Raw genomic sequence first — 13,054 nt, forward strand, 5'->3', positions numbered from 1 at the left:
CTAATCAAACAAAGGTTAGTCATTTCACTAATTCACTTTTCCTATATTTCAATATTTACTATTTCTACTTACCTTAAATGATCTTTAACTTCAGGAGATAGTCTACATTCATTTTGTCACATACATTTCTATGGTCATTGGTGGTATTTTAACTGGTTGTAATTTGTTTTAAATATGTTTTTATTATCTTGTATGGCCTGTTGTTTTAGTAACTATAGCAGTTTGTTCCTTGCTTGAAAAGTGATACTTGGGGACTGAGCCTTCAAGAGTAGGCTTCTCAGTGTGAAGAATTATCCCCTCCAAAAAAATAAATCCAGAAGACATATGTAAGACAACACATATGCAAATTATAGCACAGACACACAAGAAAAATAAAAACAGAGCAACATAACTCCCCCCAAACAGCATAACTTTTCAGCATCAATGATGTGAAAGATGACACTGACAAGAAAATGAATTCATTAGAGCTATGTAAAAGGAGATTCCACAGCATAGCGAAAAAATAAGCATACTGAATGAGAAATTAATCAAAAAAAAGAAAAAGAAAAAGTAAAGGCCCAACGTGGAAGAAAAATTCAGCAAGGAAACTGAGATTTTGATTAAAAAGTAGATATGTTGGAAAAGAGAAAAAAATTAATGAATCAAATTAAAAAAGAGACATGACCATAAAACTGCCTTGGGACCACCCCAGATCTGCTGCTCCAGGGATCATGTCTTCTCTGCTAGCTAGTCACAACCACCCATCCTGTTCCTATAGGCACCCCTTAGGCCTTGACCCCTTTCTGCTGAGGCTACCCAATGAGCTAGGTAAGTTAGCCAGATCCAATGTGTCACCACTCCCCTTTTTTTTGGACCAGCCCCAGTCCCTCTGCTCCAGAGCTCACATGTTCTCTGCTTACCTAATTAAAATTGGCTCCATTGATCACTATCATCCCAACTTGGGCCTAGGTACCTTTATTCTGCTGGAGAACTCCTGAATAGTCTGCCTGGATCCACCCAGTCTCTCCAAAAGAAAAAAAAATCAAAAGAGAAAACCTGAAGCACAGGTCAACTAACCATACAGAGTCAGAAAGCCAACAAGCTACAGCAACAATATAAACACAATCAAACTTCAACTCAGTAAAGGCAGTCCTGAGTTTCATGTCAGACAAACAACTTACAAAAGAAATCCATGTAAGGCCATAATGAAAAAAATAAAACCACAAATAACAAGAAAAACGAAGGTAACATATATCCACAACATGTATCCAGTCCTATGGAAGTGTTCTAAAATGAATGCTTACAAGGAGGAACCCAAAGAAACTGAATTTAATAGAACAGTCATAAACATAATCAAATAATTCAACAAATTTAAAAGACACACAAACAACTAAAGAGCTAAAAAAGTATAAGTATAAATTCCTGATGGACGCTCAAGAAAATAAAAATATGTGACTGAATATAATGAAGTGGACAGTTCAGGGTTTGAAAAGTGAATTCATGGAAGAGATAGAAATAATGAAGAAAACTCATACTGAAATAAAGATGGAATTGAGAAATCCAATAAGTCTCTTTGAAGCTACAGAAAAACCCCTCACCAACAAAATGAGTGAAACAGAAAACAGAATATAAAGACTGGATGATAAATTTAAAGAACTGAATCACTCAAGTAAAGAATATGAAAAATTTAGACAAACTCAGGAATGGAATATGCAAGAAATGTGGGATACCGCTTAAAGATCAAACCATAGACATAGAAGAATGAGAAGAATGTCAGGTCAATGGCATTGATCAGTGATTCAACAGCATTGTAGAAGAAAATTTCCCTAAGTTAATAAAAGACATACCCATACAGATACAAGAAACATGCAAAACATCAAATAGACAGGACTAGAACAGAAACACCACATGGCATATCATAATGAAAAAATTAAATGCACCAAATAGAGACCACTGAAAACTTCAAGAGGAAAAGAACAAGTCACATATGAAGGAATGAAGGAAAACCATCAGAATTACAGATGACTTTTCAATGCAAACTATAAAAGCCAAACGAGCCTGGACCAAACTTCTAAATAATAGTAGTTGCTAAGACAAAATTACATAAAAACTGAAACTGTCTATGATAGTTGATGAGAAAAAAACAAATTTTCCATAAAACAGATGGGCTGAAAGAATTGATAATCACCAAACAAGCTCTACAGAGAAAGCTCAACAGCAGTATAAAGAACTGAGGAAAGAATCACCATGCCCAAAGGGCTACCAAAAGAAAATAAAAGAAGGTATAATTTTTGAAACACAAAATAGGATCAAGAAAAGAAACAGAAAATAAAATGATAGTAACCATGCACATATTTCAATAATAAATAAATATCAATGGCCTCAACTTCCCAGTCAAAAGACAGACACTAAATGAAAGGATTAAGAAACAAAACCCAACTTTTTGTTTTGTACAAGAAACTCAACTCACTTTCACCCTTAGGGTGAAAGGGTACAAAAATACTCCAAGCAAAGGGCACTGAAAAGTAAGCAGGCATTGTGAGACAAATAAATGATAAAACAGACTTTAAATTAATATTAATTGGAAGAGATAAAGAAACTCACTTCATTCTGATCAAGGAAACAATTAACCGAGAAGACATTATAGCGATGAAAATATATGCACCAAACTCTGGTACACCCAATTTCATAAAAAGGACTTCATGGCTGAGATTAATCCAAACTCAGTAATATGGGGTGACTTTAACACAACATTCTCCAATAGACAGATCAACTGGACAAAGAACAAGTAGAGAGAAACATCTGAATTACGTGATATCATACATCAAATGGACCTAACAGATGTCTAAAGAATATTCCATCCTTGGGGCTGTAGAGATGGCTTAGTGGTTAAGAACACTGGTTGTTCTTGCAGAAGACCTGGGTTCAATTCCCAGCACCCACATGGCAGCTAACACCTGTCCCTAACTCCAGTCCCAGGGTGTGATGGTTTGAATGAAAATATCCCCATAGGCTCCAAGTGTTTGGACATTTTGTCCCCAGATGATGGCACTTTTGGGGGAGGTTTTAGAAGGTGTGGCTATCCTGGAGGAAGCATGTGACTGGGGGTGGGCTTAGAGAGTTCTTAAGCCTTGCCAGATCTCCAGGCACTCTCTTGCTTCCTGTGCCTGCGTGATGATGTGAGAGCTTAGCTTCCACTCCTCCTCTGGCCACCTCTGCCACCATGCCTCCCTGCCAAGATGGACTGTAATTCCCCTGGAACTGTAAGCTCAAATAAACTCTTCTTTCTATAAATTGCTTGGGTCAGTGTTTCTATCACAGCAACAGAAATGTGACTAATACAGTAATTGGTACCAGGAATGGGGTGTTGGCTGTGAAGAACCTGACCATGTGGGGTTTGAAAAATGTGGAAGACTTTGGAAGTTTGGGACAAAAAAATGGTTGATTTCTGTAAGTAAAGTTTACCAGGCCATTCTAGTAAACACCTGGAAGAAAGTAGTGCTGAAAACAATGTAGTTTCAGAGGGAAATAAGGACTTAAGCAGCACTTGGGATATTTTGGCAAAGAGTCTGGCTGGAGTCTACCCTCGACCTAAAAGCTTCCCTAAGGCTAAGTTAAAAAGCAATGGACTAATCTCTGGAGGAAGAAATTTCAAGACAGCCTAATGTAGAAAAGGTGGCATGCATATTAATGGTGAATAATATACAAATCTACAGTGAAAAAGAGCAAATGGGGTAGAAAGAAATGCAGAACGTACAGGATGGATTGAAAAAGAGCACTAGGAAGACTAATATTGGAGCCCTGTCATGTGATGGAGAGGATTCCATTGGCAAGGAGATTAAAGTGATTCATGAAATTAAAGTGATTAAGGAGGGGCCTAGAGATTCAGACTTAAACAAAGGAGAGAGTGCCTCCAGGGTAAGACTACACCCAGTTAAGCCTCCAACTTGTGAAAATGCTGTAGAGACCACTGAAGAGAAAAGCTTCTAAAATGGATAAAGCAGGCTTGAGTCCATCCCAAACTTGCAGTCAATCTTGGCATTGTCATTCGCCTGGTGCTGGCTTTAGAGGCATGAAAGATGGAAGAGCGAAGGGGTCATCAATTTTTTCTCCGAGGTTTCAGAGAGCTTTGGAGGCCAGGCAGCATGAAGCAGGGATTCTTTGCCTACAGAAGGCCCTGATAGGTCATTGCATGAAGCTGTGAAGCTGAAGCCAGGTTGGCAATGGAGACCCCAAGAAGCTCATGACGCCAGAGCTGTGAGGCATCTGCCAAGAAGACCTGCACACAGGGAGTGGTACCAGCCCAAGGGAGATGTATGTTGCACACAGCAAAGCTAAAGAGGCTGAGCCATCTAAGCCCTTTGCAATAAATTCATAGAGATTAAACAACACTCTCCTGCATGATAAATGGGTCAAAGAAGAAATCAAGAAAGAAATAAATGTATTCTTTGAACTAAGTGAAAATCTTAACAGAACACAACAAAACCTCTGAAATATATTAAAAATATGCCTAAGAGGGAAATTTGTAACTCTAAGAACCCATATTAAAAATAAGAAAGAGTATTAATAAATGATTTAATGGTACAAATCAAGAATTTGTAATGACAAAAACAAACCAAACACAAATGAGTAAATGAGAATAACAAAAATCAGAGCAGAATTCAATGAAATATAAACAAAGTGTAAAAAGAATCAATGAATCTCAGACCTGAGAAAAGATAAGTCAGATAGACCTTTACCCCAGTTAGCCAAATGAAAGAAAGAGCCAAATTCAAACCAACAAACTCAGAGGTGAAAGGGAAAAACATGAAAAAAGACAACAAAATGTTACAGAACATAACATGAAAACACTAAAATTCTATCTTCTATTAAATTTGAAAATCTGAAAAAAAAATGGATGGCTTTCTAAATTCATGAAAACACAAATGTTAAACCAGGAAGAGATCAACAGCTTGAACAGACCCATAACTAACAAGGGAATATAAACAGTAATAAAAATTCTCCCAAATAAAAAATATCAGGATCCTGATGGATTCATAGCAGGATTTCACCACACATTCAAAGAAGATCTGTAACTAGTACTGCTTGAATTATTTTAAAAAATGGAAACAGAGAAGAAACTCATAAACTGATTCTATGAAGCCTGTTTACTATAATACCAAACTAGGAAAAGACAAAACAAAAAAGAGAAAACTATATGTTCTCATCCCTATTGAACAAAGATGCAAAAAAATTCTCAACCAAACAATCACGAATTACATTCAGTATGAAATGATCATCCACCATGATCAAATTGTCTTTATTCTTGCAATGCAAGTTTGGTTCAATATATGTAAGTCAATAAACATAATAAATCACACAAATGGGTTTAAAGACAAAAATCACATGATCATTTCAATAGACACAGTAAAGGCCTTTGACAAAATCCTATATGCATTCATAGTAAAATTTCTAGAGGGACTTGGACTTGAGGGAAAGTACCTCAACTTAATTAAGACTATGAACAACCAGCCTTCAACCACATCATTCTAACTGGAGGAAAACTTGAAGCATCCCCATTAAAATCAGGAACCACATAAGGCTGTCTACTAATCCCACTCCTTTTTCAATATAGTGCATGAACCTCTAGTTACAGCAATAAGATAAGAGAAAGAAATTAAATTGGTACTAATTGGAAAACAAGAGGTCAAATTATACCTGTTTGCAGGTGATACATTATACATAAGTGATCACAAAAATTCTACCAAAAAAATCTAAAAATGATAAACACTGCCAGCAAAGTGGCACATTAAAAAATCAGTTAAAAAATTATTAACCTTTCTATGAACAAATAATAAGCAATGAGAGAAATAGTTCAAGGAAATACTTCTATTGATAATAGCCTCAGAAAATTAATATATCTAAAGAAAAATCAAATGAAAGACTTTAAAGTCCTCTTCAATGAAAACTTTAAATCTTTGAGTAAAGAGATTGAAGAAGACACAAAGAGTTGGAAAGCCCTGTCATTTTCACAGATTGACAGACTATTTTTTAAATGACCATCCAACCAAAAACAATTTACAGATATAATGCAATCCCTCTAAAAATTCCCATTACATTCTTCACAAAAATAGAAAAATTCATCCTAAAATTCATATGGATGCACAGAACACCTGGTAGCCAAAGCCATCCTGAACACAGAGAGCAACATTGGTGGGATTACCGTATCAGACCTCAAAACTATTACAGAGCTATAGTCATAAAAACAGACTTGTAGATCAATGAAAGAAAGTAGGAGACTCAAACATGAGTGCATGTAATTTCAGTCAACTGATATTGACAAAGGGGCAAGAATACATGCTGGGGGAAATACATCATCTTAAACAAATAGTTTTGGAAAAATAGGGTCTCCGTGTGTAGAAGAATGAAATTAAACCCATATCTATCACCCTGCACAAAAGTCAACTCCAAATGGATCAAAGACCTCAATATGAAGCCTGAAATGCTGAAACTGTTAGAAGAAAATATAGGCAGTACCCTGCAAGACATAGGTGCAAGAAAGGACTGTCTTTAATTAATTATTTAATTAATCAATTAATTCATTTTTATTTATGTGTATGAGTGTTATATTTGCATGTAAGTATGCCCTTGTTCAGTGCTCAGGGAAGAGTGTCAGGTCCCCTAGAACTGGAATTATGGATGGTTTTTACCTACCATGTGGGTGCTTGGATTCAAAGAAGGATCTTCTGTAAGATCTTCCAGTGCTCTTAACCACTGAGTCATCGCTCCAGACATGAAATGACCTGCAAAATTGAACATCGGTGTCTCAGAAATTAAGGTCAACAATCAAGAAATGGGACTTCATTAAACAAAAAAGCTCTGTACTGCAAATGAAACAACCGAGTGAAGAGGAAAAGAGGAAGCACACACAGTGGGAGAATCTATTCACCAGCTACACATCTACAGGGGGTTAATGTGCAAGATATACAAAGAACTCAGAAAAAGAAGGAAGAGGGAGGATGAGGAGGAGGAGGAGGAGGAAGAAGAGGAGAAATAAATGATCCAATTCTAGAAAATGAGCTATGGATCTGAACAGAGAGCTCTCAAAACAAGAGGTAAAAATGGATATGAAACATCTTTTTTATTCATTTATTTATTTTTGGTCTTTTTGAGATGGAGTCTTCCTGTAGCCCCAGCTGTCCTGAAACTCACTATGTAGAGGAGGCTCTGGCCTTGAGTTCACAGAGATCTGCCTGCCTCTGCATCCCAAGTGCTGGGATTAAAGGCATGTGCCATCATGCCTGGCCACAAAACATCTTTAATGGTGTTCAACATTTTTAGTAATTAGGGAAATGAAAATAAAAAATCATTTAAGATTTCCTCTAATCCCTGTCAAAATGGCTATGATCAAGAGTACAAATGACACCAAATGCTGGCATGGATATGGTGAAAGGAGAACTCTGATTCATTGTTGGTGGAATTACAAACTGGTGCAAACACTGTGGAAGTCAGTGTGGAGAACTCTCTTGTCCAAAAAACTAAAAACAAATCTGCCCTATGATCTGGTTTTTATCACTTCTCAGCACACACACAAAGGACTCATAGTACTGTAGAGATACCTGTACATCCATGTTTGTTGCTGCTTTCTTCACAATAGGTACGAAATGGCAACAACCTAAATGTCCCTCAGCTGATGAATGGATAATGGAAATGTGACACATTTACACAATGGAGTTCTACTCAGCAGTAATTAAAAATGAAATTTGCAGGTAAGTGGATGAAACTACAAAATTTTATATTAAGCAAAGTAACACGGACTCAGAAAAGCAAGTGATATGTGTCCTCTCTCATTTGTGGATCTTTGTTGTAAATACTTAGATGTGAGTATACATCCTGTTGTAATTGGAGGAGCCAGGAAAATGGAAAATGGAAAAGAGCAATGGATGTAAAGAGAATGATATAAAGAAGAATGAGCATGAGAGAGGGGAATAGTAGGAGAAATGTGTTATTAAAGGGGGAATGGGGAAAGAAAAAAATATGTATATGGAGCTGGAGAGATGGCTCAGTGGTTAAGAGCACTGACTGCTCTTGCAAAGGACCTGGGTTTGATTCTAAGCACACATATGATGATGTCTAACAACTTTCTGTAATTCCATTTCCAGGGGATCCAATGCCCTCTTCTAATGTCCATGGGCACTGCAGTACATGGGTGCACTTATATATGTGCATGAAATACACATACACATAAAATAATAAATAAATATTAAATATTAAATATATATACATACATACACAGAGAAATGATGTGTATAGCTAAAGGCTATATAACTAAAACAACTACAGTGCCAGACAGGAGAAACCCCTCTTTGAGCTGTTGGTCAGGATAGTCAAAGACACTCCCAAAATACTCCCAAAATAACAGACTATTGCCACAGCCTTGATTCTTCTCAGAACTTGAAGGTACAACCCCATTGCTGAAGACAGCCCATATTTCAGACACAGGACTTGGAGAAATGAAGCTGGAACTGACCAGGAACCTCCTCCCTGAAGACTAGCTCTCATAGTATTAGAAGAATCTATGCAAGCTGCCAAGGAAGAGAACATATCAATGATCCAATCAACTCCCAACCCTACTACACAACAAAAAGTGGTCCAGCCAGCTATCAGTACTGTTTCAGTAGTGATACTTTTATCTTGGGGTAATCAACAGATGTCTAATTAGAAGTAAGGCCTGCTCAATGGGAGGGAACATATGTGTGGCACTGTAAGCACAGCCAAATACACATTGTTGGAGAGGGCATAGATCCTAGAAAAAAATCCTTCTTTTGCCATCTTACTAGACCAACATAATTTCTTACTATATTCTAAATATGAATCCTCATATTTACAGACAAATGTACCTCTCACCAATCATCCAAGGGCCTTCTTTTTGCAACAGATGGAGAGTATTACAAAATTCTACATCTCGTTAAACACAGACAATAAGTGTCTGTGAGACACTTAGCCCTAAGTGACATATTTTCAGTGCAACCTCTACATATAAGATAAATGCATCTCTCAACTCTTCCAGAGAAGTGCCCATATGTGTCAGATTTCAATAAACACAGAAACCCACAACTGGCCAATGTGCAGAGAGAAAGAGGCTTCAGAGTGCTTTTTCCCTGAACAGGATGCCTATTTCAAACTTCTTCCTCCCAAGTCTCAGGGATCATTGTGGAAGAGGGGGTGGAAAGATTCTAAGAGCCAAACTTGGTGGATGACCACAAGGAAAAAAGATATATGGTCAGTTACTCATATGAACTCACAGCAATTGTGACAGCATGTTCATGTCCCATGCAAGCTTATACCAGACAAAATCGCAGCAGAGATGTGGGGATGTCGGTAAAAAAAACACAAACCAACCTAAAAACTTTGGGCAATTATTGGTTTCTTTTGACATGTTTTGCCTATTGCATTTGCTTTTTTGGGAACTCCCTGATCTATATCCATAGTAGTTATACTTTAAAATTACTGATAATGATCTCACAATACTGAAATTAGCAGCATTAGAAATTAAGGAAGATCAGACCTGAAAATGAAGGAAGGTCATGTTGCAGATTTTCTAGTCTCAGTCCTTGTCTTGCTACCATGAAAAATGAGTCACACAGACCATGAAGAGGGAGTGAGGAGAAATTTATTAAGTGAAAGCAAAAGTTTTCAATAATTGAAATGGGACCCAAAATAGTTTCCCCAGAGGAAAATGTGTCTAGGGATTTTTGTGTGCTGTAGAAGAGAAAAAGTAACTTTGGTTGACTCAAGAAGAGCCTGCCAGTCAGGACAGAGTCCTTAATTAGGTCTGAATACTCTCTCTTCCCTTCCCCATTCCCTACTTTAAACTATCACAAAGAATGTGCAGAAGTGGGTTAGTCTTGTTGTTTGAAATAACTTGTACTCTCGGGCTTTTCTTATTAGTGTCTTGTGCTCAGAGCCCCGAGATGGTTAATATTGATAGGCAAAGATAGGAATTACAATCACCTAAGAGACAAAGCTCTGGCATTCCTGTAAGGAATTATCTAATTTAGGTTAACCACTGGCCGAGCCTCTGAGCGTTTCTTTTGATTTGGTTAAGCAATGTGGGAAGACACACTGTAATACCGAATGACATTATTCAAAGTGCTGGGGTTTTGTACTAAATTTTTAAAAAGTAAACAAGCTGAGAACTAACACTTTTCTGTTCTTTGCTTCTTGACAGTGACTGTGACACCACCAGCTGCCTCGAGCTCTTGCCACCAGAACATCCATGTCATGATTGGCTGTACTCCCAAACTATGAGGCAAAACAAAGCCTTTCTTCCTGAAAGCATTTTTATCACTTTGGTTTTGGTCAAAGCAACAGGAAAAGCAACCAAGACAAGCCCCCAGGGATTTATTATCAGAGGCTTGCATTTGGTGTTTCTGGGCTTAGATCTTGACTGCAGAATGTTTCTGTAGTGTGCTCCCACACAATTTCCTGGACATTGGTTAGTGCCACCCAAAGGCAAAGTCCCATGATTAGTTGGGACTCCTTGTCATCCCCATCTCTGTCATTTTAGGTATCTATCTCCTGTCTTCTCTCTGTCATACCGATGATTTGTTCAGGAGTACTTTTGATCTCAAACATCAAATAGATGACCAACCAAAACTAACTGAAAACCAAAAGAATGATTAAATATGTTTTTATCAATAAGAATGAAACTTTTTATTGAAAATAATACACATAGGGGCCAGAGAGATGACTTGGTGGTTAAGTACACTGACTTCTCTTGTAGAGAACCAAGGTTTGTTTCCCAGCAACCACATGGCAGCTAACAACCATGGTAACTCTAGTTTCAGGGGACTCAACACCCCCTTCTGGCCTCCAGAGGCATTTCACATATGGGTGGCATTTATGCATGCAGGTTACACTTTCATACACATGAAATAAAAATTTATTAATGAATAATTAAAGAACAGACTACAGAAGAAAAACAATCAAGAAGACAGAAGAGTACACAAGACCAGGTATGCCTTAGGCTCTTTACTGTAGTTAGATTGAGTGAAAAATGGATAGATGGTTTTAAGTTTCAGAATCTTGTGAGGCAATAGGAGAGGTGAATCTGCTAACAGGAGATACTGAAAGACAAAGGAAACTTGAAGCCAAGCACACATTTCTCCCAAATAATTCTTCTCTGGCACCTTCTAACAATTCTGAATGAAAAAAAAGCAGTCAATGTTGCAGAAAATGATCAGTTTGTTAGATCAAATTTCCTGCTACTGCTGAATTTGGCAGAACACCATGGACAGGAAGAAATTTTCTTCACTATGGCATCTCAAAATGGAAGAGGGAGAGATCCAGGCAGAACTTGAATATTCAGAAAGCATCAGAAATGTTGACATATGGAATCTCAAAGGAATAAACAATAAAAATAATTCACAATTCAAAGATCACCCAGTGTTACATGCAAGATATTTATTGTTTCATATGCTTTGATGAGGCAGCTTTAATGAAGCATAGAAAGCTTTTGACTTGTATGAGCGAAGATATGCTGCTGTGAATCTCCATCTGCTAAATAAAAGATGGAGAGATGAGGAAAAAGAGAACTACCACAATTTTACCTGCAGAGTAGTGTGCAGAATATGTAAAGAACTGGATGAACCCAGTGTGGCTAAACTCTATGATTATTTTCCCATGGCTACAGATAAGTTTTATACAATGTTACAATACTATGAAGGCAATGATTTTAATTTCTATCTGAACCATAAAAATTAGTGTCAGAGAATAAATAACTAATCTGTTGTTATGAAAAATGTACATGTTCTAAGATATCTCAATGAGATTCTCCTTCCCATTTTACCTTATGATCTTAAGCCAGGAAATATCCCACTGATTGATGAAACAGCACATGGAGAAGTAAAATCACTGATTTTGGTCTGTCCAAGAATATGGATGTTGTTAACTATGGTGAAGACAAAATGGATTTGACTACCCAAGGAGTGAGCACTTACCTCTGGTGTTACCTCTTGAGTGTTTTGTAGTTGGAAAATTAAAGATTTCCAACCAGGTTGATGTGTCATCAGTTGGAGTCATGTTCTTCCAGTGTCTCTGTGGTAGAAAACTATTTGGACACACTCAATCTCAGCAAGATACTCTTCAGTAAAATACAGTATTAAATGCCACAGAGGTCCAGTTCCCTCTACAACAAGTTGTAAGCAGTGAGGTCAAGGCCTTTATAAAATACTATTTGATCATTCTGATGTCTGCAAATTGTCAAATGACCAATACCTTCTCCTACATATGCGTGATCACAACGCTTCAGGAAACTTGCATCTGGCTACCTAACCGTATCCCCCCATACAGCTCCTTCTTCAAGCACAATTACTGACTTTTGTGCAATAATTCATGAAATATTTCAATGGCTTCTCCTTGCATGCTTGATTTTGCAAGGATTTTGAGTTTTTTTGTTTTCTCTTTTACACGACATGTAGTTGAATATGGTTTTTGAACTGAAGTTTTTGTGAAGGCATTTGTGTGAGGGTAGATCTTGGACAGTCATTTAGTGCACATATCTCATCCTGACCTTGAGCAACAAAGGATGACTGCCTGTTGCACAAGACAGCAGAAAAATGTGGAAAGGCATTTATTTACAAATAAATTATAAATACTATTTATTTGTTATTTTTCAATGTATATTTTTATTGAATTTTTGTGTATTTCATACAAACAATTTAATCGTCATTATACTCCCTCCCCCACTGTCGCCCCAATAACCTTCTCCCACTTGATTTCATGCATTCTGTCATTTGTTTTAATGCCTATATACTCAAATTTGTGTCACCCAGATGTTACACAGTACAAGTTTGTCCACTGGTGTCTAGTCACCTTGTCTAGCATCACTTCCTTAAAGAAGATCAACTCTCCCTCAACCAACAGTAATCAACTGTCAATATTTCTTAGCCTAAGGATGTGGCTTGCTGCCAAATTCCCCAGTAACATACTGGATTTTTGTCTGATTAAGTCTGCATTGCTCTTGTTCATACTGTCACCACTGCTTGTAATTTCATATAAGCAAGTTCCAGAGGCCTAGAAGACTGTTTCCTTA

General features: G+C 37.2%; 1 pseudogene; it reads left to right on the plus strand.

Annotated features, from left to right (window-relative positions):
• Positions 1-9,278: 9,278 nt before the first annotated feature.
• On the plus strand, positions 9,279-12,407 carry LOC103725390 (annotated as a pseudogene).
• Positions 12,408-13,054: the final 647 nt, after the last annotated feature.

This window comes from Nannospalax galili, unplaced genomic scaffold (assembly GCF_000622305.1).
Source record: "Nannospalax galili isolate Female #2095 unplaced genomic scaffold, S.galili_v1.0 scaffold10, whole genome shotgun sequence".
NCBI lineage: Eukaryota > Metazoa > Chordata > Mammalia > Rodentia > Spalacidae > Nannospalax > Nannospalax galili.